The following is a 12,144-nucleotide window of genomic DNA, read 5'->3' on the forward strand; positions in this document are numbered from 1 at the left end:
ACTTATTAAGCAGAGTAGGGCTTTTATGGGACTTGGTTGGCCGGGTGCGCGAGTATATTTTTGCTTGAGAGGGAAAGGGAATGGCCAGGCCCGCGGAACCTTGAAAGAGGTTAAACGAATTAATAGTGATTTATTGCAGCGATTATATACAATCTCCATTAAAAAGTTTTTATTTATGGCACTTATTTGGTCTCTGCCGGTATAGGCATAGTATGGGATAACATTTAGTAGAATTGCCATTAAATAATTACCACTAAAAGGTATGCTTGTTGCAGTGACAATATTTTTCAAAATCAAAACCCATATAAAGTTTTCAAGATTTTTTATGAAATTTGTAATGAATTTTGTAGATTAATTTGTATGGAAAAGTTCCATGAAGAAATATTTAATTGTGAGTTTGGATATCTAAAACAAGATATTTTTCTTTGTGATCTTCAGCAGTAAGACTTATTGTAAAATTCGAATAACATTTGAAGTAGACTAGCCTATTTGTGAGAGAAGTTTTTATCATTTCTAAAATTGAGTCTTTATAATTTGGGATCTTGGCATCTCTTAAACAAATTAACAGAGAATTATTAAGACCCGTTTTTTATTATGGTTTTATACCAATTTATACATAATCTATATGAAATTGTTGAATCCAAATTTGGTATAATTTTTCAAAGATTCTTTTGGAAGAATATTTTTTGTATAAAATTTGTCCGCAAAATTAACATCAATTTCTTTCATTTTTTGCCCTATCTTAGATTTAAAGTCTAAATTCTTTTTTTGATCATAAGGGTAAATGTATTGATCAAAATGAGTATTTACATGGAACTCTAGGCATACCCAGGTATAGGGGGGAAATAATAAGCCCCATCAAAATTACAAGTAATAAGCCAACACTTAGGAACACAAGAGTACCTGAGCAATCAAAGGGCCTTTTGGCCAATTACAACAATCCAAAACTCATACAACAAGATCTAAAATGAGATTATACTCCTCCAACTGTGTGTAGCTCAAATTTGTCATAGACCACTGTGTATATATGTTTCTGGATGGTCACAATCAGCTCCTTTGGGGATATGAATTTTCCTTCAAATCTTTTCCTATTCTTGGAATTCCATAAGAGATAAACAGTAGAGGCAAGGCCAACTCTCTTGCCTGCTGAATGTATCCCAGTGCCCTTGACCTCCTTTCGTAGCCATTTTACTGCAACTCTTAGTGTTGTCATAGCCTTGTTGAGCCCCAGCCAACCTCTAATTGTGTTCCAAACCTGAGAGGAGAAACTACAATTAAAAAATATATGATCAATGGATTCATGTTCCTAGCAGCAAAAGGAACAATATGGGTCTCCTTCAAAACCAATGAGTCTATCACAAGTAGGTAGTTTCTTTGTAATTCCTAGCCAAAGAATGAAAGCGTGTTTAGGGGTACTTCCACTCTTCCATACCTCCTTGGACCAAGGAACCGTAGTTCCTTTAGGTCTCCAGAAGTTATAACAAATGGAAGAGCTAGTGTGATCAAGGTCCCATTCCTCAAGAAGCTGAAACACTGCATCTAGGTGGTTGGCACATCTTAACATAAAGTCTAAATTCTTTCCTTCTTTATAAATTGCATTTTTATGTAGATCTGGTAATTCCAAAATAAAAAATAGAGACTAAAGCTTGCCACCTTGCAAAAACTTGTTTGTGGGCTAAATTTTTAACACCTTTGCCTAAAATACATTTAGCAAATTGACAATCTACTTTTAATGATAATTTTTTATTTAGCAAGTCATCTTGAAAGTTGGTAATACAAAGAACATAAGATTTACTTTTTTATAGTGGAATATTGTTTCTAGTCTCATTCCACCCTTCCGAATAAAATCTTACTAATTGTTCTTCATTACTCTTAATTTGCTTCAGGATGCCTCCAAAACCAAGACCAGATGACTCAATTTCAACTATTTTGAAAGCATTTGGATCATAGATTGCCATACAAGGTAAAGATTTAATATGAGATTTGAATTTTCTTACGACATTAGTATGAGATTGATTCGAAGGCGGGGGATTCTTTTTAAGCATGTCATATAAAACTCTGCAATCTCTAAGATTTTAATAAAAAATAGAAATATAGTTTAAACATCCAATAAATCTTTGTAATTATTTTTTGTCCTTAATCTCACCTGAAAATTTTTCAACAAAATCAATACTTTTGTTGATTCGAATAATTGTTCCATTTTCAATATTGTGGCCTAAAAATCTAATTTCAGTTTGGAACATAATGGTCTTTTTTTGTCAAGATAACTAAACCATCGTTTTTAGCAATATTGATAAATTTTTCAATATGCCTAAGATGTTGACCAAGATTTTCGAAAAATATTAGAACATCATCTATATAAACAATAATAAATTACAAATATGGGTTAAAAAATATCATTCATAATACTTTGGAATTCACTTGGAGCATTTTTTTTAAAACCAAATGGCATAACATTCCATTCATATTGCCTGAATAGAATTGTGAAAACAGTTTCATATCTATCTTTCGCAACGATTTGAACTTGCCAAAATCATGATTACATATCAAATTTGGAAAATACTTTTGCATTATAAACACTTTTAATTAAGTATGATTTGTTTAGAGGTTTATAATTTATAATTAATATTGGAGCACCTCTTTCTATTTCAGAGGCCTTTTGAACATAGAATGTCGTACAAATCCACGGTGATTTAGATTCTCTAATTAGTTTTTTATTTAAGAGATCTTGAATTTCTTTTTTGCAATATTATGGGGTTTCAGAAGACATTTGAATTGGCCTAACTTTTTCCGGAATACTCTTATGAGAAAAACCTTTTTCACAAGGTAATTCTACAATATGTTTTTTCCTATCACAAAAAGCATTTGGTAATTCAAAATAAATTTCTTTGATCATTTTATTTTAAATTTGAGATTTTTTTAAAAATAAAAATTATCTTGTAGCCCTCTTTTGACTTTTTTTTTTTCTCAAAACTAATATCATCTTTGAGAAAATTCAATTGGCTTTCTTTTTATTAAATAAATGAATTTATCTATTTTTCATGACTTATAGAATTATCTTTTAAAGATTTAGTTGTCTTTTAATTGGTTCGAGATAAAATTTGATTAGAATTTCTTTGCCCCCATAGTTAGTGAGAATTCATTCATTGGTGATTTGAAATTGGATAAGAAGGTATAAAAATGGTAACCCCAATATCACCGGTGAGTAACAATTTTAACTATTAATTTAAAGCAAACGCCCTGATTACAAACTCTAGCCAAGGGAACTTTATAATTATTTTAAAGTTTTTGTTTATTTGCCCCAAATAAAGTTTCAGTAGTTTTTTCAAAATATTTTGTAGGAATTAAACCTTCTGTGATACAATTGAGACTTGTCCCTATATCAATTAAGCTTATGAAATTTCTAGAAAAAGTTGATTTGATTCTTATTTCTACTTCACAAAACCATTTTTGTATAATAACTTTATCCATTATATTGATAAATGATTATTTTTTCTTGATTTGAAGTTGATTTTTCATATTCTATCACTTTTGATTCTGAATTAGAAGAAATTTTTTTGTTGTTTTGTTTTTTGGAAAAGATCTGTTTCTACAAATCTATAGTAATTTGCTTAACAATTCTTACTTCCCTTTTTAAACCATTTATATCTTTTTGTAAATCTTGGATTGTTGCCCTCTTTGGTTTTGTTTCTAATCCCTTCAAGACTTCTCCAAGACTTGGAATTTTTTATTTGACAGGCATATTATCAAATTCTTATATCGTTTTGGAATTATATTTTGCTCTCTGATTTGTTTTAATTTTCTTAAACATATTCCCTTTTAAAGGGGGTTTTCACTATTGTCTACAATTTCTAAAAATAATTTGTAATCTCCTTTACCTAAAACATTAACTTGATATTTACAAAAAAAAAACTCTTTGCCATAACATTTAGAATCTGAAGAAGATTGAGATTTATCTGAGAAATTCGAGCTAATTGCCAACAATTCATTATCACTTTCAGTTTGACTAGAGGACAATTCTTCTTGATTGTCAATAAGACTTATTTTTTTATCTTTTATTTGTTGGTCCATATTTAAATGAAATTGGATGCACTTATAGTTTGTGAATGAATATCACAAAGACCCCATTATAGTTTCGTTACACCTTATTTTAAGCATCACCGCTAGGTTACAGGTTTCCACTATAAAGTTTTCTTTGTCAATGCAATTGGATGCACTTGATGAATGCACAAATTTTTGAAGCAAATTTCTGATGTACAAGATCAGTCATAGACTGCGAGTACAGAGCATACTTAAATCATATGAAGAATTTAAACACATAAAACCTTGATTATATTGAAAGCTTACTTGTATTACATTTACTTGATAGAAATCCTGGAACAGAAGAGAGAGAGAGAGAGAAGAGGGAGAAGAGAAAATTCAGGTGGAGCTCAAGGCGTCTTAGGTTGCTCTAAGAGAAACCCCTGAATTGGTGGGAGTTTTTTTTAAAAAAAACAAAGACTCTTATTTATAGACTCAAAGGCTCAGACTTCAAACGTTTTGGAATTTGGGGTGAATTAGTGTGGGTATGGGCCCCATCGACCACTAAAATCAACACGAGATTCATACAGGACTGACGAGCCGACGCATCTTGTAACGTCCTGCTTAATTTATCATATAATAATACGAATTAATAAATAAGTCAACTCGAACCCGTGGGTAACGGGGACACCTGTCATTCACAATGGAACCTAGGTAGCAGTAAATGTAAAACATCATCATCATAACCACAAAAGATATAATACCAGAGTTAACTATAATTCATAAATATGGTGTTTATATACATCTCCCAAAATACAAAACATATATGCATATCTAGGAACCCACAACTCAAATCTATTGTTCCTAGACAAAACTTACCTTCCTGATAGGGTAGTAACACACTAACTCAACGGCGACCTCGATCCACCGGTCTTTCTGGGTTTCATGAAATTCTTTTAATGTTTAAGGGTGAGACACTTCTCAATAAGAGAAAATAAACTAAATACAGCTGTGTGGCAACATGAACATTTAATGCAATTATACATATACAGTACATTTCATATACATGAAACATTCATCATAACATACTGAATAATCATATGCTTTCGTATTTTCTAATAAATCATATAGTTCATAAAATGTTTGGTATAACTGATAATACTGAAAACATACCCAGGATGAATAGCTAGCTGGTGTCATGTATTACCCCCCATGACAGGTTGTGCAGTCCGAAGGCGAAACCCGACAATGGCTGGCCGACCACTGCCGAGTCAAAAATATCTGTAAGTACGATGGGCCCGCCACACCTTGGTCCAAGCTGCCAGGTGGACGTTTACAACTCTACACTGAAAGTTACATCAACTATCCATCTCCCACCCCCTCGTGGGGCGGTTAGCACAAATTTGAACATAGATATCTGATCTATATAGTTACGGTACCGTACTCCTGAACTGAACTAAACTAACATCTGGGTTCTGATAACATATAGTACATAATAATATAACATTTAACATAAATGAATTGATAGCATTTCTATATTTTCATAAATACGGCCTTGCGCCGAACATTTCGTAAATACAGCCTCGCGCCATATATTTCATAAACACAGCCTTGCGCCAAAAACATATAACATATACGGTCTTGTGTATCAATCACGGCCTTGCGCCGAAAATCTCATACATATCATTCTGAGTAAATAAGTCTTTTATCATGTACTTCAATCATCATATACTACATTATTTCATAATTCCTGAAAACATGCTTATTCGTAAAATTGTCATAATATAATACGTATCATGTAAAAATAGTCTTCATGCCACACAATGATGTGTAAAATCATACTTTTCATTCTAAAATTACATTTTCCTGTATAACAGTAGTATTTTCCCAAATATGCATTTTCTTAATAATATTCAAATATAGAACATGCTTTCCTGAAAATTAATTTATTGATAGATAATACTAATTTGCATGGAAAAATAACTGTTTTAGTTTATTCCCTTACCTAGTACTGAAAAAAATTCCCTAATTTCACTTGTCCTGCACCCGCAGGGTTTCCTGTTCAACACCTTGAATTCAACAACTCGTAGAACTAAATTTCAGTATTTTCACGTAAATATCATTTCCTATAACTATGGAAAGACCAAATTCTGAATATTTAGCCTTGCCTCGAATTAGGAATGAATTTCGAACTAGCCCCACCGACGATCCACTCCAGCAGATTTGTAGAGAACTTCCCCAAGAGTGTCGTGGTGGCTTCTAATAGTTGAACCGGTGTAAATCCGGCCCAGAAACTTAGAGAGAAGGAGGAGAAACCGAAGGGAGGAGAGAGAGAGTGAGTGAATTTCCTGATTTTTCTGCATTTAAAACTGAGTTTCACACTATTTATACTAGGGGCTTCGTCAACGAGCCACGTGGCTCGTCGACAAGATCAATAGGCAATTCGTCGACAAACTCTTCCTTTCGTCAATGAAATTCAGAGTCGCCCAAAAAATCCTCTCTGTATCTTCTCATCGACGAAATTCTCCTTCGTCGACGAGCTCATAATGCAATGTTAGAATTGGTGTATTCCCAAGAGGGGGGGTGAATTGGAAATTTTAAACTTTTTCTCCTAGGTGAATCTATCCAATGGCGATATATGCACGACCTATGGTCTGTCTATGCAATTTCCAAATGCGTAGATAAAAGTGATGTGGAAATTAAATCAAACGCATCATTCACACCATAACATACATGTGCAGTATATATAAAGTATAGAAATATAAACAAGGCACACAATATGTTATCAAGGTTCGGCCAACTGTGCCTACATCCCCGCCTCTAGCTCGCAAGTCAGAGGATTCCACTAATAGCTCACTTAAGGGTGGAGCGGCACCATTTACAACCAGGTCAAATTAACACAGGGCTGACCTCAACCTTAACTAGGTCAATTAGCGGGGCTGACCTCAACCTACACGCCTTAACAGGACAACACACCTAGCTTTCATAACCAGGTCTAAGCCAATCCGGGACTATTCCAGGGCTAGTCTCTCTCTTCAGGCCCGTGCCTGGAAATACAACAGATGTGTATATAAACAGATGGTACAGTGATTGTGCTTTCGTGTAAGGCAGATATGTACCCAAATGTGCGCAATAACATACACCACAATATGATTCAATATGTAAGCTCAGTGTGGTCCAATATTTCAACTCTTAGATATATATATTTACTATCAGTGTAATGAGTGCATGAGAGTAACAATCAAGTAATCTTTGTTTCACAAGATATTCAGGCAAGATGTTCACACAAAGATGCTAGCCAAACAATATATATATATATATATATATATATATATGTATATTTCAATGAGCGGGTTTTCTCAATCGTATGATGTTCTAGTAATGTATATGTTTGGTTTGCAAAAAGATATTCAATCTTTGTATTCAACAAATAATATGTAAGTCAATGAATATTGCAACAAAGATTAATATCACATAAACAAATATCTTTTCAAAGTTATATCAAGATAAATCCCACAAGATATTTGGAAATGTTTGAAGAGATTTTGCAATCCAAAAACAAATACAAACTTCACAAGATATTGCAATGAATGTGCAATACTTGGAAGTTTAATATAAGTCTTCTTAGGAGAGATTTATTAACAAAGTCCCCTAAGAATACTCGGGTTGGCTCTCAATTAAAATCGTCACAACCAATTAACACACTTGGGAGAGCAACCCTAGAAAGTAACAACACTTAAATCACACTTACAAAATATGTTTGAGTGGAAGATTTGGGAAGAATAAGTGTTGGAGGCTCAATAAATGAGTATTATAAACTTTGGGATTTTCATAGAATTTTCCCTAATCAAAGTGGCTAACTACACATAATTTTCTCAAATGAACTCATATATATAGACATGGGAGAAAATATGACCGTTGGGGACCTATTGGATATTATTAGAAAACTTTAATGATGTTTAAAACATTTTAACCCTGTTTAAAAAATATTAACTGCGGTAAAAAATCAGGGCAACCCGAGAGGTCTGGTCGACCAGAACAAGTTCGGTTGACCAAGTCTCATATAATTTGGTCGACCAGGGAAATATTGAACTAAGGGCTCAGTCCACCAGAAGAGGGCGATTTCCCAATTTTTCGAGTTTCGGTCGACCAAGCCATTTTGAATTGGCTGGTTCGGTCGACCAGACCGCTGGGAATTCTCCTGAGGACCCTCCAGTCAACAAGGTAGTTGAAGTACAAAAAGGGTCGGTCGACCAGATGGTCAAACTTTTGACCCCAGGGGGTTTCGGTCGACCAGGGACTTTTGAACTACCTGGTTCGGTTGACCAGGTGGTCGAACTTTGACCTAGGGAGGTTTCGGTCGACCAGGGCTTTTTGAACTATCTGGTTCGGTCGACCAGATGGTCAAACTTTGACCCAAGGAGGTTTCGGTCGACCAAGGCCTTTTGAACTACCTGGTTCGGTCGACCATGTGGTCAAACTTTGACCCAGGGAGGTTTCGATCGACCAGGGCTTTTTGAACTACCTGGTTCGGTCGACCAGATGGTCAAACTTTGACCCAGGGAGGTTTCGGTCGACCATGAAAAAATGAACTGACTTTGTTGGTCGACCGAAAGTGCACCATGTGTGCATTTCGGTCTCGTTTCGAAACAAACAAGCCCTATTCAATTGCCAAACAAACATATGTATAAATGTGTGTGCCTAGGGTCACTTGGGGTCCAATTTGAAGACACCGAAAAAGTCCGGTGTTGGTCCACCTTCCGTCGACCAAAGGGTAAACCCTAAGGTCTTTCTAAGGTCATTTCTCATTTACGGTTTGTTTGAGCTTACGTAATAAATCATACATGTGATGTGTGTGAGCTTATTACAAACCAACCCCTATTTACTATTACAGACCTTTCCGAATTAAATATTACAAACCCGAATATAAATTACAACAAATAAATTATATCTAGGGTCTTCAAAGTCTTCGTTTTCCTCCGGGTCTCTGAGTGCCATCATAGGATACTACCAAGATAAACCAACACATCAACTCAGCAGTCATTAAATACCTGAGTATTTGTCATAATCAAAACAGGGTATGATCCATAGGGTCAACATGCAACATCATCAACGAAGCCTGCTGTGCCCCCTTTTCTTTGTTTCCATTTTCCACTCTCTTAATTATTATTTAAATACCATTATTCTTCAGGTCATTACATTCTCCCCTCCTTATAAAATTTCATCCTCGAAATTTACTATTCGTATAATTCATCATTCCTTAAGGCAAAATGGTCTACTTATTTTATTACTTTCCCTTACTTATGGTGGAGGCATACCGTGGTTACATTTCGAGTTTTTGGAGTTTACATATACAAAAGAAAATTTCTCCTAAAACTAAAATATCACTTACTAACTAAAGTATTACATGTACCTGCAAAAGAAATAATACATATTTACTTACATTTCCTAATTACATCTGAACTTCTTGGAACAATTGCAGGTATTTTTGTTTGATATGTTCCTCGAGTTCCTAATAAGCCTCTTCTACTATGTGATTCCTCCATAGAACTTTTACCAGAGGAATCTTCTTATTACGTAGTTCTTGTTCTCTTTTGTCCAGAATCTGCATGGGTACCTCCTCATAAACTAACGAATCATTGAGTTCTAACTCACCATAACTGATAATATGAGAAGGGTCTAGGACGTATTTCCTCAACATAGAAACATGGAATACGTCGTGCATCCTAGATAATGCAGGTGGCAAAGCTAGCCTATAGGCCACCGGCCCCACTTTCTCTAAAATTTCAAATGAACTGATGAACCTAGGGCTAAGTTTACCCTTCCTACCAAACCTCATAACCCCTTTCAACGGAGCTATCTTTAAAAATACATAATCACCCACATTGAACTCCAAATTCTTGTGGTGATTATCGGCATAACTCTTATGTCGTCTCTGAGCTGCACTGATTCTATCCCTGATGAGGCGAACCTTATCGTACGCTTGCTACACAAGCTCTGGTCCCAAAACTCGCCGCTCACCCATCTTGTCCCAATACAAAGGGGATCGACATCTCCTACCATATAAAGCCTCAAACGGTGCCATGCCAATGCTGGACTGATAACTATTATTATACGCGAACTCTACCAGCGGCATGAACTAAGTCCAACTACCCCCAAAATCTAATACGCACGCTCGGAGCATATCCTCTAGTATCTGTATCGTCCTTTTAGTCTACCCATCTGATTGAGGATGGAATGCCATGCTAAACGATAGTTGAGAACCTAAAGCTTCTTTCAAGCTTCTCTAGAACCATGACGTGAAATGCGGGTCTCGATCTGACACTATGGACACAAGCACTTTGTGAGAAAAAACTATCTCCTAGACATAAATCTCTGCCAAACGGTTGAGGGGATAGTTGATCTTGATAGAGAGGAAATGGGCTATTTTAGTCAGCCGATCTACTATCACCCAAATCGCATTCTAGCCATGCAATGTCGACAGCAGCCTTGAGACAAAATCCATAGATATATGATCCCACTTCCACTATGGCATAAATAGCGGCTGCAACTAATCCGTTGGCCTCTGGTGCTCAGCTTTTACCTGCTGGTACGTCAAACACTGAGTTACATACTCGGAGATCTCTCTCTTCATACCACTCCACCAATAGAACTCTCGTAGATCCCTGTACATTTTCATACTGTCAGGATGAACTGTATACAAGGATTTGTGAGCCTCCTCCAAAATAATCTTCCTGATCCTAGCATCAGCAGGAACACACAGTCTGGAACGGAACCGTAAAGCCCCATCATTTGAAATGCAGAATTCCTCTCCTTGGCCAGTCTACACTCTATCTATCATCTCTGCTAATTCTGGGTGTTCCTTCTAAGTAATTTTAATTCTTTCCTGCAGAGTAGGCTATACTACTAGGCTGGCGATACATACTGAAAGATTACTCTCAATCAACTTTATGTCGAGTCTCTCTAGATCCATCATGATCGGATAATGGATCTCCATAGCTGCCATCATTGGTCTCGCAGACTTCCTGCTCAATACATCAGCTACTACATTTGCTTTCCCTAGGTGGTAAGTAATAGTATAATCGAAATCCTTAATAAGTTCCAACCATCTTCTCTGTCTCATATTCAATTCATTCTGAGTGAAAAAATACTTTAAACTCTTGTGGTCGGAGAAAATCTCATATCGCTCGCTATAGAGGTAATGCTTCCAAATCTTCAATACATGTACCACTGCAGCCAATTCAAGATCATAGGTAGGATAGTTCTTTTCATATTCCTTCAATTGTCTGGATGCATACGCCACTATCCTACCATGCTGCATCAATACATAACCAAGTCCTTTTAAGGACGCATCATTGTAGATAGTATAACCCTCACCCCCTGATGGGATGATCAGTACTAGTGTTGTAACTAATCTTTGCTTCAATTCCTAAAAACTTTGCTCACAGCTGTCATCCCATTCAAATTTGGCATTCTTTTTAATCAGTCATGTCAAAGGCCCTAATAAAGCTGAGAATCCCTCAACAAAACGATGGTAATATCCAGCTAACCCCAAGAAACTCCTGATCTCCTAGATGTTCCTCGGTCTAGCCTAATTCACTACTGCCTCAATCTTACTAGGATCCACAGAAAGTCCATCTCCTAAGATAACATGCCCCAAAAACACAACTTTATTGAGCTAGAAGTCACACTTACTGAACTTGGCATACAACTTCTTCTCCCTGAGCATCTGCAAAACCTGCCTCAAATGTATCTCATGCTCCTCATAGCTCCTCGAATAGACTAGTACATCATCTATAAAACCAACCACAAACTAATCTAAATATAGATAAAAAATCCTATTCATCAAATCCATAAAATATCGCAGGAGCATTTGTCATACCAAATGGCATAACAAAGAACTCGTAATGCCCATACCTGGTCCTAAAAGTTGTCTTCGATACATCTTTTGCTCTCACATTTACTTGATGGTAGCCTGATCTGAGGTCGATCTTAGAATACACCAATGTACACTAAAGCTTATCGAACAAGTCATCGACACAGGGTAGAGGATACTTGTTCTTGATGGTCACTTTATTAATCTCCCTATAGTCTATGCACATCCTCATAGACCCGTCCTTCTTC

This window comes from Malania oleifera, chromosome 4 (assembly GCF_029873635.1).
Source record: "Malania oleifera isolate guangnan ecotype guangnan chromosome 4, ASM2987363v1, whole genome shotgun sequence".
NCBI classification, from domain to species: domain Eukaryota; kingdom Viridiplantae; phylum Streptophyta; class Magnoliopsida; order Santalales; family Ximeniaceae; genus Malania; species Malania oleifera.